Source organism: Cherax quadricarinatus, chromosome 33 (assembly GCF_038502225.1).
Source record: "Cherax quadricarinatus isolate ZL_2023a chromosome 33, ASM3850222v1, whole genome shotgun sequence".
Taxonomy (NCBI): domain Eukaryota; kingdom Metazoa; phylum Arthropoda; class Malacostraca; order Decapoda; family Parastacidae; genus Cherax; species Cherax quadricarinatus.
The window spans coordinates 24,332,835-24,357,019 of NC_091324.1; the positions used below are offsets into that span (position 1 = coordinate 24,332,835).

At 40.3% G+C, this 24,185-nt stretch overlaps 1 long non-coding RNA gene across 2 annotated transcripts in view; it reads right to left on the reverse strand.

The window, feature by feature from the left end:
* LOC138853578 (uncharacterized) overlaps positions 1-24,185 on the reverse strand; it is a 62,057-nt gene that overhangs the window by 7,427 nt on the left and 30,445 nt on the right. For both annotated transcript variants that reach the window (XR_011392743.1, XR_011392744.1), the window contains exon 2: positions 11,024-11,106. This is a non-coding gene — a long non-coding RNA (uncharacterized lncRNA). The remainder of the gene's footprint in view (positions 1-11,023; positions 11,107-24,185) is intronic.

Sequence of the window (24,185 nt, forward strand, 5' to 3'; positions counted from 1 at the left end):
AAAACACTATTTGAGTACTCCAGAATTACTTTGAACGACTCCATTTTGGATATATCCAAATTAGTTTTGAAAACTTTATCGTAAAATCGAACATTATTTTCTTGTTGGTAAAACACACTCAATGGTAGAAATATTTACTCGATTTCCGAATAGAAGCACTGTCCTCGCTCTGAGAGACTCATTGTGGGTCACCCCAACACATGGTGTAATGCGCTTCACACCCAAGGTAGAACATAACACCTGCGTCAACTCAGGACAGACAGGCGCCATGTAATGCGGGTAACATCCAAGGTAGAAAATCATCTCTTTCCAGACCAACTGTCTATCCTAACCTAACCTAACCTAACCTAACCTAATTCCTAACCTAACCTAACCTCACCTAACCGAACCTAACCTAACTCCATCAATCACCTCTATCCTAACCTAACCTAACCTAACCCAACCTAACTCCATCAAACACCTCTAACCTAACCTAACCTAACCTATCCTAACCTAACCTAACTCCATCAAACACCTCGAATACTACCTAACTTAACCTAACCTAACCTTACCTAACCTACCGAACCTAACCTAACCTAACCTAACCTATCCTAACCCGTCCCAACCTAACCTAACCTAACCTAACCTAACCTAACCTAACTTATCCTAACCTAACCTATCCTAACCTAACCTAAACACTGACTAACTTTGAACCAACTCTGAACACCACTGATCTTCTTCAAAAAAATGCTCTGCACATCATTTGAACACCTTCAAAAAAAACACCATCAAACACCTCCGAATACTCCCAAAAAAACACTACTGATTACTACCAAATCACCACTGAATACTACCAATCACCGCCAAAATCACCAGAAACTAAGTTTAACATCACCATCTAACATCCTTTTTATAGAAATCCCCTCAAATCACTATAACCAAGAACTCCCTCCCCATTTGGCGCATAAAAAAAAAAAAAGCATGAACACAAACCTAATACGCAAACACTTAGTACATGATCACCATCAACTGAAAACATATCTTATACACACACATAATATAAGACAATCACCAACTACAATCACCCATGTTCACTTACCTCAAAATCACTAATATCACAGAAAACAATAATTTTTATAAACATTTCACACACACACACACACAAAAAAAAAATCATATTTGACAATATCTAAGCGCACTCACCTCACTACCACCAACACACGATGTCTCACCTCACAGGACCGACGAGGTCACCTCCAGTGACGTCACACTCCCATTGTGTTACTTGGTGGTTGGTAACATCACACCTAACCCCCTTGTTTCAACCTGTTGTACCCTACATTATCTAAGAACACTATATCCAAGACGATTACCAGATTTTATGATCCCCAACACCAAGATCACAGAAAACACACATTTTTATAATTATTCACACAAAAATCACGATCACCAATTCCATATCATGTTTACCGTCATCTATCAACACTAATCACCAAGATCACCAAAAAATCTAAGATCATGCATCTCAAAACTACTATGATCACTGAAAACACTTATTTTTTTAAACATTCGCACAAAAAATAAGACATACACAAAAATACCACAACACTTCCACCAACATCTATAACATAACATGAGCACTATAACATATCACTATCACAAAAAAAAATAATACACAAACACCCACATATTATACATTTCAATTGGAAATTTAAGACATGAGACATACACACCAAATCTAAGACATTCACCTCCAACTAAGACATACACATCACCCTTAAAACTTCCTTCCTTATTCATTCCGCATATCTCCTAGAGCTGTTTTAACCCCGACGGATCCACCACGACGTAGGAGCCAGAGTGTAGTAGGTGGTGTTGGAGTGGTGATGGTTCCTCTGGCTCCTACGTCGTGATGGAACCGTCGGGGTTAAAACAGCTCTAGGAGATATGCGGAATGAATAAGGAAGGAAGTTTTAAGGGTGATGTGTATGTCTTAGTTGGAGTGAATGTCTTAGATTTGGTGTGTATGTCTCATGTCTTAAATTTCCAATTGAAATGTATAATATGTGGGTGTTTGTGTATTATTTTTTTTGTGATAGTGATATGTTATAGTGCTCATGTTATGTTATAGATGTTGGTGGAAGTGTTGTGGTATTTTTGTGTATGTCTTATTTTTTGTGCGAATGTTTAAAAAAATAAGTGTTTTCAGTGATCATAGTAGTTTTGAGATGCATGATCTTAGATTTTTTGGTGATCTTGGTGATTAGTGTTGATAGATGACGGTAAACATGATATGGAATTGGTGATCGTGATTTTTGTGTGAATAATTATAAAAATGTGTGTTTTCTGTGATCTTGGTGTTGGGGATCATAAAATCTGGTAATCGTCTTGGATATAGTGTTCTTAGATAATGTAGGGTACAACAGGTTGAAACAAGGGGGTTAGGTGTGATGTTACCAACCACCAAGTAACACAATGGGAGTGTGACGTCACTGGAGGTGACCTCGTCGGTCCTGTGAGGTGAGACATCGTGTGTTGGTGGTAGTGAGGTGAGTGCGCTTAGATATTGTCAAATATGATTTTTTTTTTGTGTGTGTGTGTGTGTGAAATGTTTATAAAAATTATTGTTTTCTGTGATATTAGTGATTTTGAGGTAAGTGAACATGGGTGATTGTAGTTGGTGATTGTCTTATATTATGTGTGTGTATAAGATATGTTTTCAGTTGATGGTGATCATGTACTAAGTGTTTGCGTATTAGGTTTGTGTTCATGCTTTTTTTTTTTTTATGCGCCAAATGGGGAGGGAGTTCTTGGTTATAGTGATTTGAGGGGATTTCTATAAAAAGGATGTTAGATGGTGATGTTAAACTTAGTTTCTGGTGATTTTGGCGGTGATTGGTAGTATTCAGTGGTGATTTGGTAGTAATCAGTAGTGTTTTTTTGGGAGTATTCGGAGGTGTTTGATGGTGTTTTTTTTGAAGGTGTTCAAATGATGTGCAGAGCATTTTTTTGAAGAAGATCAGTGGTGTTCAGAGTTGGTTCAAAGTTAGTCAGTGTTTAGGTTAGGTTAGGATAGGTTAGGTTAGGATAAGTTAGGTTAGGTTAGGTTAGGTTAGGTTAGGTTAGGTTGGGACGGGTTAGGATAGGTTAGGTTAGGTTAGGTTAGGTTCGGTAGGTTAGGTAAGGTTAGGTTAGGTTAAGTTAGGTAGTATTCGAGGTGTTTGATGGAGTTAGGTTAGGTTAGGATAGGTTAGGTTAGGTTAGGTTAGAGGTGTTTGATGGAGTTAGGTTGGGTTAGGTTAGGTTAGGTTAGGTTAGGATAGAGGTGATTGATGGAGTTAGGTTAGGTTCGGTTAGGTGAGGTTAGGTTAGGTTAGGAATTAGGTTAGGTTAGGTTAGGTTAGGTTAGGATAGACAGTTGGTCTGGAAAGAGATGATTTTCTACCTTGGATGTTACCCGCATTACATGGCGCCTGTCTGTCCTGAGTTGACGCAGGTGTTATGTTCTACCTTGGGTGTGAAGCGCATTACACCATGTGTTGGGGTGACCCACAATGAGTCTCTCAGAGCGAGGACAGTGCTTCTATTCGGAAATCGAGTAAATATTTCTACCATTGAGTGTGTTTTACCAACAAGAAAATAATGTTCGATTTTACGATAAAGTTTTCAAAACTAATTTGGATATATCCAAAATGGAGTCGTTCAAAGTAATTCTGGAGTACTCAAATAGTGTTTTGGGGGTATTCCAATATATTTTAGGATAGGTTCGGCTAGGTTAGGTTGGATTAGGATAAGATAGGTTAGGTTAGGTTAGGTAATGGTTAGGCAAGGTTAGATTAGGATAAGATAGGTTAGGTTAGGTAAGGTTAGGTTAGGTTGGATTAGGATAAGATAGGTTAGATTATGTTAGGTAAGGTTAGGTTAGGTTAGGTTAGGATAAGTTAGGTAAGGTTAGGATAGGTTAAGTTAGCTTAGGGTAGGTTTGGTTAGGTTAGGTTAGGTTAGGTAAAGTTAGGTTAGGTTAGGCTAGGTTATGTTAGGTAAGGTTAGGTTAGGGTAGGTTCGGTAAGGTTAGGATAGGTTAGGTTAGGTTAAGTTAGGTTAGCGTAGGTTCGGTAAGGTTAGGTTAGGTTAAATTAGGTTAGGGTAGGTTCGGTTAGGTTAGGTTAGGTTAGGTTAGGTTAGGTTAGGACAGGTTAGGGTAGGTTAGGTTAGGGTAGGTTAGGTTAGGATAAGTTAGGTAAGGTTAGGTTAGGTTCGGTTAGGTTAAGTTAGGTTATGTTAGGTAAGGTTAGGTTAGGTAAGGTTAAGATAGGTTAGGTTAGGCTAGGTTAGGTTAGGTAAGGTTAGGTTAGGGTAGGTTAGGTAAGGTTAGGTTAGGTAAGGTTAGGTTAGGTTAGGTAAGGTTAGGTTAGGTTATGTTAGGTTAAGTTAGGTTAGGGTAGGTTAGGTTAGGTAAGGTTAGGTTAGGTAAGGTGTGTGTGTGTGAATATCTTGGTTACAGTGATTTTAGTGGATTTGAGATGCATTTGTGGATGTGAAATGTGATTTTTTTGTGTGTGTGTTCAGAAGAGGTATGTTGGGAGATGGGTGAGTGGATGTGAAGAAATGCGGGTGAGATGGAGAGGGGTATGGGGAGTTAGGTTAGGTTAGGATAAGTTAGGTAAGGTTAGGATAGGTTAAGTTAGGTTAGGGTAGGTTTGGTTAGGTTAGGTTAGGTAAAGTTAGGTTAGGTTAGGGTAGGTTATGTTAGGTAAGGTTAGGTTAGGGTAGGTTCGGTAAGGTTAGGATAGGTTAGGTTAGGTTAAGTTAGGTTAGGGTAGGTTCGGTAAGGATAGGTTAGGTTAAATTAGGTTAGGGTAGGTTCGGTTAGGTTAGGTTAGGTTAGGTTAGGACAGGTTAGGTTAGGTTAGGTTAGGTTAGGTTAGGTTAGGTTAGGCTAGGTTAGGTTAGGTTAGGTTAGGTTAGGTTAGGTAAGGTGTGTGTGTGTGAATATCTTGGTTACAGTGATTTTAGTGGATTTGAGATGCATTTGTGGATGTGAAATGTGATTTTTTTGTGTGTGTGTTCAGAAGAGGTATGTTGGGAGATGGGTGAGTGGATGTGAAGAATGCGGGTGAGATGGAGAGGGGTATGGGGAGGGTTGTAATTAGAAATATGGAGAGATTTTACTGAATATAAAGGTAATGTGTGAATATTTTAAAAAGAAATTATAGAATTGAAAAGTTATGATATATTGGAAAAAGAATGGAGGGGGTGTTGAAAACATGTCGCAATAGTTGGGTATGGAAGTGTTTCAGTGTTGATTGGAAATGTTCGAAGGTGTTTTCTGAAGGTGTTCAAGAGTGTTTTGAAGGTGTCAAAGGTGTTTTGAAGGTGTTCAAAGGTGTTTTGAAGGTGTTGAAGGGTGTTTTGATTGAATTCAGCGGTGTTTTAGTAGTATTCAGTGGTGTAATTGGGAGTACTCAAATTGTGTTTTTTGGAAGTGTTTCAGTGTTGATTGGAAATGTTCAAAGGTGTTTTTGAAAGTGTTCAAGAGTGTTTTGAAGGTGTTCAAGGGAGTTTGAAGGTGTTGAAGGGCGTTTTGATTGAATTCAGCGGTGTTTTAGTAGTAATCAGTGGTGTAATTGGGAGTACTCAAATAGTGTTTTGGAAATGTTCATGGGTGTTGTGGGATGTGGGTGTTGTGGGTGTTGTTGTCGAATTAGAGTTACCGAAAAAGATGATATAAGTGGGTTGTGATGAAATTAGTTTAAAAACGATATTCAAAGGTGTTTGAAGGTGTTCAAGGGTGTTTATGTGAGTATTCAAATGATTATGAGAGTGTTTTTGGGGGTGTTCAAAGTAAAGTGTTTGAGTTAGTTCTTGTGACTTTTTTCTGATGTATTGTGTCCCCTTAATAACTTTAATGAACTAAAAGGGTAAAAAACGAGAAAATGCCTAGTCTGGAGACTGAGGGATGAGTTGTAATTTAATGAAAGTGCAGATAAATTAGAGATGTCAAATCTTATTTGGGAGTACTCAAATAGTGTTTTGGAAATGTTCAAAGGTGTTTTGAGTGTGTTCAAATGTTGTTTTTGAAGGTGTTCAAGGGTGTTTTGAAGGTGTTCAAAGGTGTTTTGAGGTTATTCAAAGGTGTTTTGAAGGTGTTCAAGGGTGTTTTGAAGGTGTTCAAAGGTGTTTTGAGGTTATTCAAAGGTGTTTTGAAGGTGTTCAAGGGTGTTTATGTGAGTATTCAAAGGTGTTCAAAGGTGTTTTGAAGGTGTTGAAGGGTGTTTTGATTGAATTCATCGGTGTTTTAGTAGTATTCAGTGGTGTAATTGGGAGTACTCAAATAGTGTTTTGGAAATGTTCAAAGGTGTTTTTGAAGGTGTTCAAGAGTGTTTTGAAGGTGTTCAAGGGTGTTTGAAGGTGTTGAAGGGTGTTTTGATTGAATTCAGCGGTGTTTTAGTAGTAATCAGTGGTGTAATTGGGAGTACTCAAATTGTGTGTTTTTTGGAAGTGTTTCAGTGTTGTTTGGAAATGTTCAAAGGTGTTCAAAGGTGTTTTGAGTGTGTTCAAATGTTGTTTTTTTTTGAAGGTGATCAAGGGTGTTTTGAAGGTGTTCAAGGGTGTTTTGAAGGTGTTCAAATGATTATGAGAGTGCTTTGAAGGTGTTTTGAAGGTGTTCAAGGGTGTTTATGTGAGTATTCAAAGGTGTTTTGAAGGTGTTCAAGGGTGTTTTGAAGGTGTTCAAATGATGTGCAAGAGTACTTATGAAGGTGTTCTGGGAGTATTCAGAGGTGATTTGGGGGTGTTCGAATGATGTTTTTGGAGTAATTCAGTGTTGTTTGGAAATGTATAAAGGTATTTTTTGTGAGTATTCAAATGATTTATGAGAGTGTTTTGAAGATGTTCAAAAGTAAAAGTGCGTATTTAACTTCGTAATATGTAAAATTGTGAGTAGTGAATTTAACGAAAGTGGATGTAAGCGATGTGGTGACTTTCTGATGCATGTGTCCCACTTTAATGAACTAAAAGGGTTAAAACGAGAAAAATTGGGGGTTATGAGTGAAAATTGTGAGGTGTTGGTTGGAGTGTGAGGGTTTGGGAGGGTGGGTAAAAGGGTAGACAAGATTCAACCTGTGTGCGCGTGACGTCACTACTATGTTCCCTTATTATCTTGAATGAACTAAAAGGACCGACCTGATTCAACCTGTGTGCGCGTGACGTCACTGACCGCCGAGTAAACGCTTTTTTTTAGTTCATTTAACTTGTTTAGACCTGTAGTAAGCATGCCCCCATAGGAGGAGTTCATTTGAATGCTTACCCCCAGAGGGGGGAATCCAAAAAACCTTGATCCAAGGAGATGAAGTCTTGGTATTATCGAGAAATTTTGGGGTGGGAGTGAAAGTGAGAGGGGTAATCCAAAAATTTGATCCAAGGAGATGGAGAATTTCGAAAACCCCATAGGGGGGATCCAAAAAACTTGATCCGAGGAGATGGAGTCATGATATTGTCGAGAAAATTTGGGGATGGGGGGTGAAAGGAGGGGTACCCAAAAACTTGATCCGAGGAATTGGAGAATTTCGAAAAACTTGATCCGAGGAGATGGAGACTTTCGAAACCCCCATAGGGTGGAATCCAAAAACTTGGTAATATCGAGAAATTTTGGGGTGGGGGTGAAAGTGAGAGGGGGAACCTCAAAAATTTGATCCAAGGAATTGGAGAAATTCAAAACCCTTGATCCAAGGAGATGGAGACTTTTCGAAACCCCCCATAGGGGGAATCCAAAAAATTTGATCTGAGGAGATGGAGTCTTGGTATTATCCAAAAAAAACTTGATCCGAGGAGATGGAGAAATCAAAAAAAAACTTGATCCGAGGAGATGGAGAAATCCAAAAACCTTGATCCAAGGAGATGGAGAATTTCGAAAACCCCATAGGGGGGATCCAAAAAACTTGATCCGAGGAGATGGAGTCATGGTATTGTCGAGAAAATTTGGGGTGAAAGGAGGGGTACCCAAAAAACTTGATCCGAGGAGATGGAGTCATGGTATTGTCTAGAAAATTTGGGGTGAAAGGAGGGGTACCCAAAAAACTTGATCCAAGGAGATGGAGTCATGGTATTATCGAGAAATTTTTGGGGATGGGGGGGTGAAAGTGGGAGGGGGATCCGAGGAGATGGAGACTTTCGAAACCCCCATAGGGGGGAATCCAAAAACTTGGTAATATCGAGAAATTTTGGGATGGGGGTGAAAGTGAGAGGGGGAACCTCAAAAATTTGATCTGAGGAGATGGAGAGCACAAGAAAATGAAATTCAAAAAAAATTCGAAAAAAATCGGAAAAAAATTCGAGGCGCGGGGGCGATCCGGATGACGCTGCAGAAGGCGCAGCAGAAGGCGCGGGCGGGGCTCGCGGGCGGGCGCGCGGGTGGGCGCGCGGGGCGGGGCGCGCGGGCGGGGCGCGCGGGCGCGGGGCGCGGGCGGGCGCGCGGGCGCGCGGCGCGATGGTGGGGTCGCGAGGCGGGGGGGTCGTGGGGGGTGGGGGTATTGGTTGGGGGGTCAAGGGTGAGGTAGTCTCGAGGGCGAGGTCATGGTCAAAACCGGAAGTAACACCTAGGTGTGAAAAGGTGACCCTCCAGCTGCTGGTCCTAGACCGGATACACCGCCCAGTGGAAGGCCCAAACCGGAAGGGACGCCCCAGAGGCAGGCCTAAACCGGAAGGGACGCCCCAGAGGAAGGCCTTTTCCGGAAGGGACGCCCCAGAGGAAAAATCGACTACTTATATATATATATATATATAATTATATAATTATATATATATATATATATATATATATATATATATATATATATATATATATATATATATATATATATATATATATATATATATATATATATATATATATATATATATATATATATATATAATACATATGCAATAAGATCACAGTAAACAGGTGATTTCAGATATGTTGATATTTTGTGTCTTATGCCCAAAAATGTAGATATACACCATTTCCTTGGAAAATTAAATAGCTTAGCCCATTCTATAAACTTTACTGTTGAGTTTGAAGAAAATAACTCATTGCCTTTTCTAGATGTTTTAATTATTAAGGGTAATAATGAATTCAAATTTAAAATTTACAGAAAACCTACAAATAACTGTTCCTATGTCCACTATTATTCCTCGCATCAAGATAGAGTCAAACTGTCTGTTTTCTCATCAATGTTTTTGAGAGCTTTACGAATTTGTAGTCCTGAGTTCATAGATGAGGAAATATCCAAAATTTATGAAATAGGTAATGATTTAAAATACCCAAGAAATGTAATTGATAAATCTTTTAAAGTTGCTAGAAACACTTTTTATAATCCAAAAAGGGACAACCAGCCTTATTCAACTAAAAATATGTTGGTTCTCCGTTACCATGAAAACTTGGTTGATATGCCTTCTCTTCTTAAGACTTTTATTATTAAAGTTGTATTCAAAAATCTTGATACAGTAAAAAAACTTTTGATAAAGAATTCCCCCCAAAATGCTGATGAATGTGTCTATAAGATTCCTTGTAAAATTTGCGATAAAGTTTATTACGGTCAAACTGGTAAAAATCTCGAACTAAGATTAAAACAACATAAATATAGCATTAGAACTGGACAAGATTCCAATGCTCTATTTATTCATGTAAGAGATTTTAACCATCCAATTGATTTTCAAAAAGTTGAGAAAGTAGTATCAAGTAAGTCCATGGTCGACAGGAATATAATTGAATCTTGTTTCATAAAAAGCAGTTTTGACAATAATATGAATATTTCCTTTGGTTTATATAAATTAGATCCATTTATAATTAATAGAATTTGGGAAGAATTTAATAATACACTGGACAAATAATAATTTTTAAATTTTCTTGGGTAGAATAGTTTGTGGGTGAGTTGTGCAAAGGACCTATCCAAGTTGGGTCGCTGCGCGTCACGTGTTTAACCGTTGTGGGATCTGATAGTGAGGTGCTGGCCAGACCCCTTATATAGCTTCCTTGGATGCTTCACTTTCATAGTTCCTTGATAATGTGAGTAGTCACGAAAGCGCTTGGAATTTCTCTATTCTTTCAGAGTGGTGGTTTTGCATATATATATATATATATATATATATATATATATATATATATATATATATATATATATATATATATATATATATATATATATATATATATGTGTGTGTGTGTGTGTAAGAAATTCGCAAGAGCAGGCGAAATATACACAAACATTGATCTCTGGCTGAAGGAGACTCGAACCTACGAACCTTGGAGCAAGGTACGCAGTGCTATACCATTCTCACCACACTGGACCAATACCTTGGCGTCCAGCTTGCGCTAGACGTTGATCCAAGGCAGCCAGCTTTCAGCTTTTCATATCATTCCCTGCATGCATTAGCCTTACTAGAGATTTTAACAATGCAAGGAATTCGCAATATATATATATATATATATATATATATATATATATATATATATATATATATATATATATATATATATATATATACACACACACAAACACACATTAGTATTCTGGAAGATGAAAGTTTGCGCTTAAAAGCTTAAGGGGTTGAATCAAAAGATAAATATGAAGCATGAACATTAAAATGTTATAAAATACCATTTTAATGTTCAATCTGTCAGACACTGCAACACAAGGGTATCTTGGTACACACCTGCAATCAACTTCGACTACCTCTACTAGTGAGAACGGCTGGATTTGAGAGGGACCTGACCACCCAACATCTGCGTTCTTACTTCTACTAGTGACCTACGTCTCACCTCCTAGCGCTATATAAGGCTCCATCCTGTCACTTCAACTCCATATTGTTTCAGACTATGGAACAATGCTCTTCTCCAGACTGAGGGACTGACCACCTCAAAACTTTAAGGGTGGTGGACTGATTACATCGTCTTCAAGTCTCTTCTGCTTCTATCAACTTTCCTGTACTCGACTGAAGAAGCCTACTGTGTAGGCGAAACTTTTCGAAATAAAGATACCTAACTGTTGCACATGTGTCTTACCTAATATTCCTTTTTTACTGATGACTTCTGTACAGAGACGGAGTAGCGGGGGCGATGATCCCTGGAATCACTAACTCATGTATCTGTATATGCAAAATGTATCATCTTTAACTTTTTCATATTTAAATTAGTCTCTCATACCTCTGATTTACCACTATGCATCGAAAGAGAGAGAGAGAGAGAGAGAGAGAGAGAGAGAGAGAGAGAGAGAGAGAGAGAGAGAGAGAGAGAGAGAGAGAGAGAGACAGACAGACAGAGACAGAGAGAGAGAATGAGAAAAAGGATGAGAGAAGCAGGAGGCCCAACAAAGCTTCCCTAAGTGGCTTGAGGGAACCAAAAAAACGCAGGCACCGGGCTGCTAATTGGACTCTGGGTCGGACACACCACAGTCACCTACTGCTAAGTTTACAACGTTTTCTCTCTTTGTAATAAAAGACGGAGACAGGCAACTGTGATTTCATTACCAAAAGCCTCGTACATTAACGAGGGCGGGCTGGTACATCACAGTAACTTTAATTTAATGTGAAGGGAGAGAAATAACGTAAGATAACGTGAACCACTACCGCAGAAAATACCAATGTACACACGGGGGAGTCACTATGTGTAATTACCGTATTTTCCTGCATGTAAGGTGCACATTTTTCCTTCAGAAAAGTCTTGGAAAACCAGTCTGCGCCTAATATGCTCAAGGTCAGGGTCAAGGGTAGGCTTTGGGTTACTTTTTAGCAGTCGTTTACTAACCTTACGTTACAACCGCTTGGAAACATCGTGCTAGCAAGCAGCCGACATTCGTGTTCCTTGTAAGCCGGAAAATACGGTACTACCCTGAGTCGACCAGGTTGTTGGTGGCAGCTGCACGTACTCCAACGTATACAACAACAGCCTGGCTGATCAGGAACTAACTTGAGGAACTTAACAAGTACACTCTTGAAGACACAGACTAGTCAGTTGGTAATTCCTTCTATGCACGAAGAGATCGTACTGAAGAGTCTTGGTGGATAATGAGAACTTTCAAAACGAGAGATGCCAAGCCCATGATGATCCTTTTCAAATCACTTGTTCTCTCTAGGCTGGAATACTGCTGTACATTAACATCTCCATACAAAGCAGGTGAAATCGCAGATCTAGAGAGTGTACAGAGATCCTTTACTGCACGTATAAGTTCTGTCAAGCACCTTAACTACTGGGAACGCTTGGAAGCACTTGACTTGTACTCGTTGGAACGCAGGAGGGAGAGATATATCATAATCTACACTTGGAAAATCTTGGAAGGAATGGTCCCAAATCTGCACACAGAAATCACTCCCTACGAAAGTAAAAGACTGGGCAGGCGATGCAAAATGCCGCCAATAAAAAGTAGGGGCACCATTGGTACACTAAGAGAAAACACCATAAGTGTCCGGGGCCCAAAACTGTTCAACAGCCTCCCATCAAGCATTAGGGGAATTGCCAATAAACCCCTGGCTGCCTTCAAGAGAGAGCTGGACAGATACCTAAAGTCGGTGCCGGATCAGCCGGGCTGTGGCTCGTACGTCGGACTGCGTGCGGCCAGCAGTAACAGCCTAGTTGATCAGGCCCTGATCCATCGGGAGGCCTGGTCATGGACCGGGCCGCGGGGGCGTTGATCCCCGGAATAACCTCCAGGTAACCTCCCCTTACTCTTACTGACTTCTCTCTTAGTGTGCTTCTCGCGACCCTGATTTTCACAAAAGTATTTTCTGCATTATCTGCCAAGCCTCTTGCTTTCATACGGAGTAATTTCATATTATACACGTAATATATTTTTTATAATACATTACGATAGTTTTCTTGAGCACATACACATGATGAGTTATTGAATATTTTGCCAAGCAAAATTTCTTTCATAAGGAACATAAATCGATAAGAATTATGCTAATTATGACTGATCAACAGTTAATACTAACTAATTAATTTCTATAAAATATACGTCAAGAAATATTAGATAACTATCTTGTTTATATTTTCACCATAATAATAATAATAATAATAATAATAATAATAATAATAATAATAATAATAACAACAGAGTAGGGATATTTCTGACTTTCTCGAACGTCATGTATCCCGCACACAGTAAAAGTATTAACAAAACAGTTACATAAAGTTCACGAATGAAAGCAGAAACACTGTGGTAAACTATTGCTCTGAACCACACAACACTACACACAATGGCCTCAGATACGCTCTTCTGTAAATTATTTTTTTCACAAGTTAAAATAAATTGAGTCGAGGTTCATTTTCAACCTCGGCAAAAGCAATGATCTGGAGAAAACTCTATGAATGCTCGAGCCAATAACTGAGCATGAGAGCCGCTGCAATGTTCACCAGCACCAATTGCAAAATTAACACGGAAAGTTGGTCCCAACTCTGCAGCAGAAATTTGTAAACATGAGGATTAACCTGCAGGTGTTGCTCCTGACAAAAACTTGTACAGATGGCACAGGAGGTGAGGATTTCTCAGTGTGTATGTACACCGAGAGTTAAATCATTATTTCAGGGATTAGAGTATTTTTGTCTGGTGGTGTATGGGTGACATAAGAATATAAGAAAGGAGGAACACTGCAGCAGGCCTGTTGGCCCATACTAGGCAGATCCTTTACAATTCATCCCACTAACAAAACATTTGACCAACCCAATTTTCAATGCCACCCAAGAAATAAGCTCTGATGTGCAAGTCCCACTCAAATCCAACCCCTCCCACTCATGTACTTATCCAACCTAAATTTGAAACTACCCAAAGTCCCAGCCTCAATAACCCAACTAGGTAGACTGTTCCACCCATCTACTACCCTATTTCCAAACCAATACTTTCCTATGTCCTTTCTAAATCTAAACTTATCTAATTTAAATCCATTACTGCGGGTTCTCTCTTGGAGAGATATCCTCAAGACCTTGTTAATATCCTCTTTATTAATACCTATCTTCCACTTATACACTTCGATCAGGTCTCCCCTCATTCTTCGTCTAACAAGTGAATGTAACTTAAGAGTCTTCAATCTTTCTTCATAAGGAAGATTTCTAATGCTATGTATTAATTTAGTCATCCTACGCTGAATGTTTTCTAACGAATTTATGTCCATTCTGTAATATGGAGACCAGAACTGAGCTGCATAATCTAAGTGAGGCCTTACTAATGATGTATAAAGCTGCAGTATGACCTCTGGACTTCTGTTGCTTACACTTCTTGATATAAATTCCAGTAATCTATTTGCCTTATTACGTACGCTTAGGCATTGCTGTCTTGGTTTAAGGTTGCTGCTTACCATAACCCCCAAGTCCTTTTCGCAATCTGTATGGCTAAGTTCTACATTATTTAACTTATACGTGCTAGGGTTATGGACACTCCCGAGCTTCAGAACCTTGCATTTGTCTACATTGAACTGCATCTGCCACTTTTCTGACCAAGAGTAGAGTTTGTCTAAATCCTCCTGAAGTTCCCTAACATCTACGTTTGAATCAATTATCCTACCTATCTTCGTGTCATCGGCGAATTTGCTCATATCACTAGTAATTCCTTCATCAAGATCATTGATATATATTATAAACAACAACGGGCCCAAGACTGATCCCTGTGGAACGCCACTTGTTACTGATCCCCACTCGGATTTAACCCCATTTATGGACACTCCGCTTCCTGTCTGTGAGCCATGATTCGATCCACGAGAGCACCCTTCCCCCAATGCCATGAGCTGCTACTTTCTTCAACAGTCTTTGGTGCGTAACTCTATCAAATGCCTTACTAAAATCTAAGTAAATAATATCAAATTCTTTATCGCGGTCAACAGCCTCAAAAGCTTTACTGAAGAAAGTTAATAATTTAGTTAGACAAGACCGGCCTCTTGTGAATCCATGCTGAGTATCATTAATCAAGCTATGCTTATCGAGATGGCTTCTTATAATCTCAGCTATAATTGACTCTAATAATTTGCCTACAATTGAGGTCAGGCTTATTGGGCGGTAATTTGACGGTAACGACTTGTCCCCTGTTTTAAAAATAGGAATTACATTAGCCATCTTCCACATATCAGACACTACACCTGTTTGAAGAGATAAATTAAAAATATTAGTTAATGGTTCACAGACTTCCATTTTGCATTCTTTAAGAGCCCTTGAAAAAACCTCATCAGGACCCGGTGACTTATTTTGCTTCAGTCGGTCTATCTGCTTCACAACCATTTCACTAGTGACTGTGATGTTACATAATTTATCTTCTTCTGGCCCACTATAAAAATTAATTACCGGAATATTATTAGTGTCTTCCTGTGTAAAAACCGAGAGAAAATAATTATTTAAAATCGAGCACATTTCATTCTCTTTGTCAGTAAGATGCCCATAGTTATTTTTAAGGGGACCTATCTTATCTCTGACTTTTGTTCTATATACCTGGAAAAAACTTTTTGGGTTAGTTTTAGAATCCCTAGCAACTTTAATTTCATAGTCCCTTTTAGCTTTTCTTATCCCCTTTTTAATGTCCCTCTTAATGTCAATATACTGATTCATAAGATGACCCTCGCCTCTTTTGATACGCCTATAAATTCCTTTCTTATGCCCTAGTAGATATTTCAGCCTATTATTCATCCATTTTGGGTCATTTCTATTTGATCTAATTTCTTTATAAGGGATAAACGTTCTTTGAGCAGCATGTATAGTGTTCAGAAAACTGTCATATTAATAACTCTCTTCGTTACCCCAGTCAACAGATAAGTGTTCTCTAAGCCCATCGTAATCCGCTAAGCGAAAATCTGGGACTGTTACTGAGTTATCCCTACTATCATACTTCCATTCAATGCTAAATGTAATTGATTTGTGGTCGCTAGCACCCAGTTCCTCTGAAACTTCTAAATTATTAACAAGGGATTCATTGTTTGCCATAACTAAGTCAAGCAGGTTATTTCCCCTTGTAGGTTCTGTCACAAACTGCTTCAAAAAACAATCCTGAACTACTTCTAAGAAGTCTTATGATTCTAAATTCCCAGTCAAGAAATTCCAATCAATATGACTAAAGTTAAAGTCTCCTAGAATTACTACATTATCGTGCCGTGTGGCCCTAACAATTTCCTCCCATAGTAGTCTCCCCTGGTCCCTATCTAAATTTGGGGGACGGTATATCACACCTGAAAATTCTATCCAAACAGACTCTGTATGTGTTACTTCAGACTTAATACCCGTTTTTATGCAACAGTTCAAGCGATCTTGGACATACAATGCCACCCCACCCCCCTTTCCGATACTTCTATCTACTTGGAACAATTTAAAACCCTGAATGTGACATTCTGCAGGCATGTCCCGACTTTTTTAATTAAACCACGTCTCAGTAATGGCAAATACATCAATGTTACCTGCACTAGCAACTAGTCTCAACTCGTCCATCTTATTCCTAGCACTGTGACTATTTGTGTAATAAATATTTAAAGACCCTCCTCTCTCTTTACCCTTCCTGCTCCTTTCTGTTATTCCACTAAACCTATTACTGTCCTTGTCAATTAGTGCCACTGGCTTTCCAATATCCACCTCATTTTGCCTATTACTAGTTCTCCTAGTACTCATATTACTACCCTGCGACTTCACAGTTTTCCCGCCAAAACCCATACCACTAACTATTCCTAGTTTAAAGACCTAACAGCTCCCTCCACTGCGTTGGCCAGTGCTCCCACCCCACACCTAGATAAGTGAACCCCATCCCTGGCATACATGTCATTTCTGCCATAGAAGAGGTCCCAGTTGTCAATGAATGTTACCGCATTTTCCTTACAGTATTTGTCCAGCCAGCAATTGACACCAATTGCTCTGGACAACCATTCATTTCCAACTCCTCTCCTTGGCAAAATGCCACATATGACAGGTTTCCCACCCTTCCTCCTAATTATCTCTATTGCTGACCTATACCTGCTAATCAGGTCCTCACTCCTACGTCTGCCAACATCGTTGCCTCCAGCACTGAGACAGATAATAGGATTGCTCCCATTACCTCTCATGATGTCATCCAGACGGCTAACAATATCCTTCATCCCAGCCCCAGGAAAACACACTCTCTGCCTCCTACTCCTATCCTTCAAGCAGAATGCCCTATCCATGTACCTAATCTGGCTATCCCCAACAACAACAATGTTTTTACCTTCCTTGGCGTCGTCCTTCGTGATGCTCCCAGTAGTTGACTCACATTCGTCAGGTAGCATTACACCACTTGTGGAATTCGTCAAGACGTTCTTGATGGTCTTCGTTGGGGTTTCTAGGGATGTCTCACTCACGTCTGCCAATGCTTCCTTGGTGCTCGTTGTGGCATTCCCAGTAGAACACTCACATTCGTCAGGTAGCACGGAGAATGGGTTGGAAGTTTCCACGGTAGTCTTCTGGTTTCTCGTTGCTTCTGCCTCTCCAACCATTTTCTTGATCCTCAGCTTGGTTCCATGTTGCCCGGCCACTGACCAAGCTCCCCTCTTAACCTGGGGACTCACAACAGGAGGATTACTACGAATCCTCTTGTTCTCCTCCGTTAATCGCCGTATCTCCAGCTTAGCAACTCTGAGCTCTTCTCTCAGCTGCTGGTAAAGTTGCTCAAGAGAGGGCATCCTGGTTCAGATTCACAGAGAACACACAAACAGGTCTTCACAGAGCTAAGTACACGTCACCACTGAGGAAGGGAAGAGTAGCTCCAGCTTCTTGGATCAAGAGCCCTTCACCGACACTAAGGCACCGCCATAACAGAGCTACAGTTCATAATGAAAATCCTCCACTCATAGTGAAATAAGTTTAGGTAAGGTGTGCCAGGACACAAGACAAGTGTTTCCTGACGTGAGTCTCAGTCAAATGATGACCTGCCACTGGAGCTTTTGGTCATATGACCGAGGCCTTCCACAGGCTTACCGGTCCATCCCTTCCAAAAATTACTGTAATGATTATAACCATTAGGAATCTGTGGAATACGCTGTATTTTACTGTCAGCAGGAGCTATTAGAATTATGAACGGTGTGGGGAGCATCGTCTCCACGACCCGGTCTCGCACCAGGTCGTCTCCACGACCTGGTGCAATACGAAAGGGAAGTATTGCAGAAACAATACTTGTTAAGAAGCCCAGAAACGTGATCGACACCATTCCCAACTCTTCTAGGGTAGGGTAGGTGCCTGAGCCAGAGCTTAAGAACATAAGAATGTAGGAACACTGCAGAAGGCCTACTGGCCCATGCGAGGCAGGTCCTTATCTAAACGACCTCTACCTAAAGCTACCCAAGAAATTACTCCCGTACCCAATGTCACCATTCAAACCCAGCCCCTCACATTCATACATATGTCCAGTCTCTTCTTAAAGCTACCCAAGGTCCTAGCCTCTATCACCCCACTGGGAAGACTGTTCCACGCATCTACAACTCTGTTAGAAAACCAGTACTTACCTATGTCCTTTCTAAATCTAAATTTATCCAACTTAAATCCATTATTTCTGGTTCTTACCTGGTTCGACACCCTCAGTACTTTATTAATAACTCCCTTGTTTATGCCCGTCATCCACTTATACACTTCTATGATATCTCCCCTCATTCTACGCCTCTCCAGAGAGTGGAGATTTAAGGCTTTAAGTCTATCTTCATACGGGAGGTTCCTTACACAGTAAATCATTTTAGTCATTCTTCTCTGTATGTTCTCTAATGAGTCTATATCCATCCTGTAGTAAGGGGACCAAAACTGAGCAGCATAATCTAAATGAGGCCTCACTAGTGATGTATAGAACTGTAAAATAACTTTTGAACTTCTGTTACTTATACTTCTTGAGATAAATCCTAGTAATCTGTTGGCCTTGTTGCGCACACTAAGGCACTGCTGTCTTGGCTTTGGATTTCTGCTCACCATGACTCCCAAGTCCTTTTCACATTCTGCATGATCAAGCTCTACTTCACCTAGATTATAGCTTCGAGGATTATTTTCATTACCAAGGGCAAGTACCTTACACTTATCGACATTGAACTTCATCTGCCATTTTTCAGACCAGGATATTAATTTGTCCAAATCCTCCTGGAGTTCATTGCTATCCTCCTCAGAGTGAATTATACGGCCTATCTTTGTATCATCAGCAAACTTACTTATGTCACTCGTAATCCCTTCATCAAGGTCAATAATGTAAATTATGAACAAGAGAGGGCCTAAAACTGATCCTTGTGGAACGCCACTAGTGACTAATCCCCATTCAGATTTCACTCCATTAATGGTAACTCTCTGCTTTCTATTGGTAAGCCATGCCTCTATCCATGCTAGGACTTTGCCTCCTATACCATGAGCTAACACTTTTTTTCAAGTCTCCTGTGAGGTACTCTATCGAACGCTTTACTAAAATCCAAATAAACAATATCATATTCTTATCACTGTCAACTGCCTCAAATGTTCTATTGAAGAACGTCAGCAAGTTTGTCAGGCAGGAACGACCTCTCGTGAATCCATGCTGAGATTCATTTATCAAGTTATGCTCTTCAAGGTGACTTCTAATAATGTCAGCTATAATTGATTCTAATAACTTGCCCACTATAGATGTCAGGCTTATTGGACGGTAATTTGAAGGAACGGACTTATCCCCTGATTTGAATATAGGAACCACATTAGCCATCTTCCACAACTCTGGCACAACACCAGTAAGGATGGACGCATTAAACACACTCGTTAATGGCTGACTAAGCTCCATCTTGCATTCCTTAAGTACCCTGGAAAACAACTCATCGGGTCCCGGGGACTTATTTTGCTTCAGTTTGTCTATCTGTTTAATAACCATGTCCCTCGTGACAGTAATATTAGTTAATTTAAATTCATCAGGAACTAAATAATTGTTAATTATTGGAATCTCATTTACATTTTCCTGTGTAAAAACTGACAAAAAGTAGTCATTAAATAAGGAACACATTTCCAGTTCGTTATCCGTCAGCTGTCCATTCCCAATTTTCAGAGGTCCTACTTTTTCCTTCACCTTCGTCCTATACACTTGAAAGAACCCCTTTGGATTAGTCTTTGATTCACTAGCAACTCTAATTTCATAGTCACGTTTAGCCTTTCTAATCCCCTTTTTTACTTCTCTTTTAAGCTGAACATATTGGTCAGTAAGGTTAACCTCTCCTCTTCTGACGCGCCTATAAATTTCCCTTTTCATCCCTAATAGATGCTTTAACCTACTGCTAACCCATTTGGGATCGTTATTATTAGATCTAATATCTCTCTGGGGAATGTATATACTCTGGGCACGGTGTACATTATTAAGAAAAAAATCATAAAAGCAGATCCCTTCATAATCATAAGTATGATCATCGCCAATAAAATCATTAGCTAGATAACCCCAATCAAGATTAGACAGATGTTCCCTAAGTCCATTATAGTCAGCAGAACGGAAATCAGGGATTTTTACTGTATTATCATTATTCTTGCATTCCCAGTAAATGCTAAAAGTGATGGATTTGTGATCACTTGCGCCAAGCTCTTCAGTGATCTCCAGATTATTCACGCGTGTTTCCTTATTTGACAAGACTAGGTCTAGCAAATTATCACCCCTGGTAGGCTCTGTCACGCTCTGCTTCAGAAAACAGTCCTGAACTGTTTCCATAAAGTGACTGGACTCTAGATTACCTGTTAAAGAATTCCAGTCAATTTGACTAAAGTTAAAGTCCGCTACTATGACTATGTTATTGTGTCTAGAAGCCCTAACAATTTCGTCCCAAAGAAGTCTCCCTCTATCGTGATCCAAGCCTGGAGGTCGGTATATTACACCTAGAATTAGTTTTTCTTGACCCTCTACAAACTCTACCCAAACAGATTCTGTTACTGCTCCATCTATTTTTATACCTGTTTTTATGCAACAATTAATATTTTCTCGAACATATAATGCAACTCCTCCCCCCTTCCCATTACATCTATCCACATTGAACAACTTAAATCCCTGAATATTACACTCAGCAGTCATATCCCGACTCTTTAAATCATACCACGTTTTAGTTAATGCAATGATATCAAAGTTCCCAGCACATGCTACCAAACGTAGTTCATTAATTTTATTTCTTGCACTTCGACTGTTAGCATAAAATACCATCATATGTTTTTTCTTCTGCACATTTTTCCTATTCATCTTTGTTTTTACACAATTTCTGAAATTATCATTACCCAGAGTTACTCCATGACAGTTACTATTAAGATTCTTAATATCAGAGCATAAGTCAGTATATCCATACTCATTATTTATCATTTCTAAACCCATACCTCTAACTGATCCTAGTTTAAAGTCCTAACAACCCCCTCAACTGAGTTAGCAAGAAAACCCACACCTGCCCTGGATAATTGAACCCCATCCCTGGCATACATGTCATTTCGGCCATAGAAGTTGTCCCAGTTGTCAATGAATGGTACTGCATTATCCTTACAGTGTTTATCCAGCCAACAATTAATACCAATTGCTCTGGACAACCATTCATTACCAACACCTCTTCTTTGCAAAATGCCACATATAACAGGGCACCCCCCCTTCTTCCTAATGATGTCTATGGCTGTCCTGAACTTTCTACGCTTGCCTACATCATTGCCTCCAGCACTGAGGCAAATAATAGGATTGATCCCATTACCGTTCATGTTGTCAAGCCGGCTAAGAATGTCCTCCATCCCAGCCCCAGGAAAGCAAACCCTCTGTCTCCTACTCCTGTCCTTCAAGCAGAATGCCCTATCCATGTATCTAACCTGGCTATCCCCAACAACAACAATATTCTTACCTTCCTTGTTGTCGTTCGTCGTGACGGTCCCAGTAGTCGACTCACATTCGTCGGGTAGCACCGAGAATGCGTTGGAGGTTTCCACAGCAGTCTCTTTCTTCTTCATCGTTTCTGGTTTTCCATTCGTCTTCTTGATCGTCAACTTCGTCGTCCCCTGCTGTCCAGCCACTGACCACGATCCCTTCTTGACCTGAGGACTCAAAACAGGAGGACTACTACGAATCCTCTTGTTTTCCTCGGTCAATCGCCGTATCTCCATCTTCGCTACCCTTAATTCTTCCTTAAGCTGCTGGTAAAGTTGCTCGATGGAGGGCATCTTGTTCAGTCCACGGGGAGCACACAAGACACTTCTTCACAGAGTTAAGTACAGGTCACCACTGAGTTAAGTACAGGTCACCACTGAGCTTGCAGCTCACAAGACTGCCATTCCCAGGGGGCGAGGATGGCAGACCAGAGGCCTAGCTTCTCCCTACGAGCCTCGTGAGGGCGGGGAATGTGGCTAGGCCTGGGGACAGTTGGTCCCAACGATGAGGGGGTACTTGTACCTCCTCCCATGGGAGACTTAGGTCTCAGACACTCCCTCCACAGGGAGCCTAGGCCGGGCCACCCCTTGGAAAAGGCCCGGGCCGGGAAAATACCGGCGAATCAACAAGAAGAAGAAGCAGCCCAGAAACGTGTACGCTGAAGATAAGTAGAAGCTTATAAGATTTATCAAACATCTTACAGCCATGAGACACAAAGACCATCAATGCTAACAGAGTGTAATTCACTGAAGAGGCTTCTGGGTCACACTCGTGTCAGAGGCTAGTCGTATGAAGCTCTCTGGGTGGCTGCTGTTTACTGACCTACAACACCACGCAGCAAATGTAGCCAGAACTGCATTACCCGTGTGGGTTCAGCGCTTAGTTTTCATTATAATAACTATTTATTCAGCAGCAGCAACCCGGAATCACGCCATGAACGAAAAGAGTGCAAATTATTACGGTCCACATTACTACCGAGAGATCCCCGCTGCCAAACGTGTGTCCACTGTTTAAGTTATTTGTGGTCAAATATTCGTCTGTAGAGGTTTATGTAACCCAAACCTACCTAAGATAGGAAAGATATTAGATCTGTAAGGAGAAGAGGATCAGACACTGACGCTGAGTATTAACAGAAATAACTTCCTGAGAAATGACACGTCACACACTTGTAGTTCCGGCAATTAGTCTGCATAATGACTCTTTAATTAATGCAACACGTATAATTAATGGTATTTGGTAATTAATGTACTAGCTTTATTAAAGTTTGAAGATGTTGCTTTTTTGAACGTTCGTGCATGAAGAAATTATATCTTGCACTTGAGAAGGTACCAAATATACTGGAACATCTTCAAAGACAGAAAATTCCACTACTTCCTTCTTATTACCACCTGTTTCTATTACACTACTTACTACTACTACTACTACTATTACTACTACTGCTGCTACTACTAGTACTACTACTGCTACAATTACTACTACTACTACAATTACTACTATTTTTATTACCTCCACCACTACCTCTTCCATTACTTATTCCATTATACTTCGTCTCGTTCTCCCATCCCAGCCCCCCTATCACATATATACTGGCTCCCTTTTCTTCGCGCTTGTGAGACTAGTTAATGGTCCGAGTCGGATCGAAACGTCGTCATAAGTTTCAGTCTCTTGCGTGAGGGTCCTCTGTATAATGTTCCAGTCAGGGTATTGTGCCTTTTCGCTCGTTAAGTATTCCAGCTTCAAACAGTTCTACAGCAGCTGTGTGTGTGTGTGTGTGTGTGTGTGTGTGTGTGTGTGTGTGTGTGTGTGTGTGTGTGTGTGTGTGTGTGTGTGTGTGTGTGTGTGTGTAGGAAAAGAATGATGGGTAATCGTGAAGTAGACATTTTTTAACCAGATAGAAACTTAATTCTGAAGCGACAATTTCGAAATAATTGTGAACACGAACAAAACGAGTACTGAAACTAACCTAACCTAACCTAACTTAAGAGATGCCGTGTGAGAGATCGTAAGAGCAGCCGTGTGAGAGATCGTAAGAACAGCCGTGTGAGAGATCGTAAGAGCTGCCGTGAAAGGGGACTGCAAGTATATGAGAAAAAAGTTGAGGGTTGCAGGCTGGTGGCCGCAATAAACTTGCAGATTCCAGGCACAGACATCTCATTGAAAACAGTAAAGTTTACTATGAAGACCATAAAAGATTCTTTGAGTTTCCAGGAAGAGAACCGTGTGATGGAATAATGAACTGAGAGACAGACTGACTGACTTTATCGACTGAGGCAGAATAGAGAGAGATGCTGAGGGCTGCACGCTTGCCTCAGTTTGAGAGAGAGAGAGAGAGAGAGAGAGAGAGAGAGAGAGAGAGAGAGAGAGAGAGAGAGAGAGAGAGAGAGAGAGAGAGAG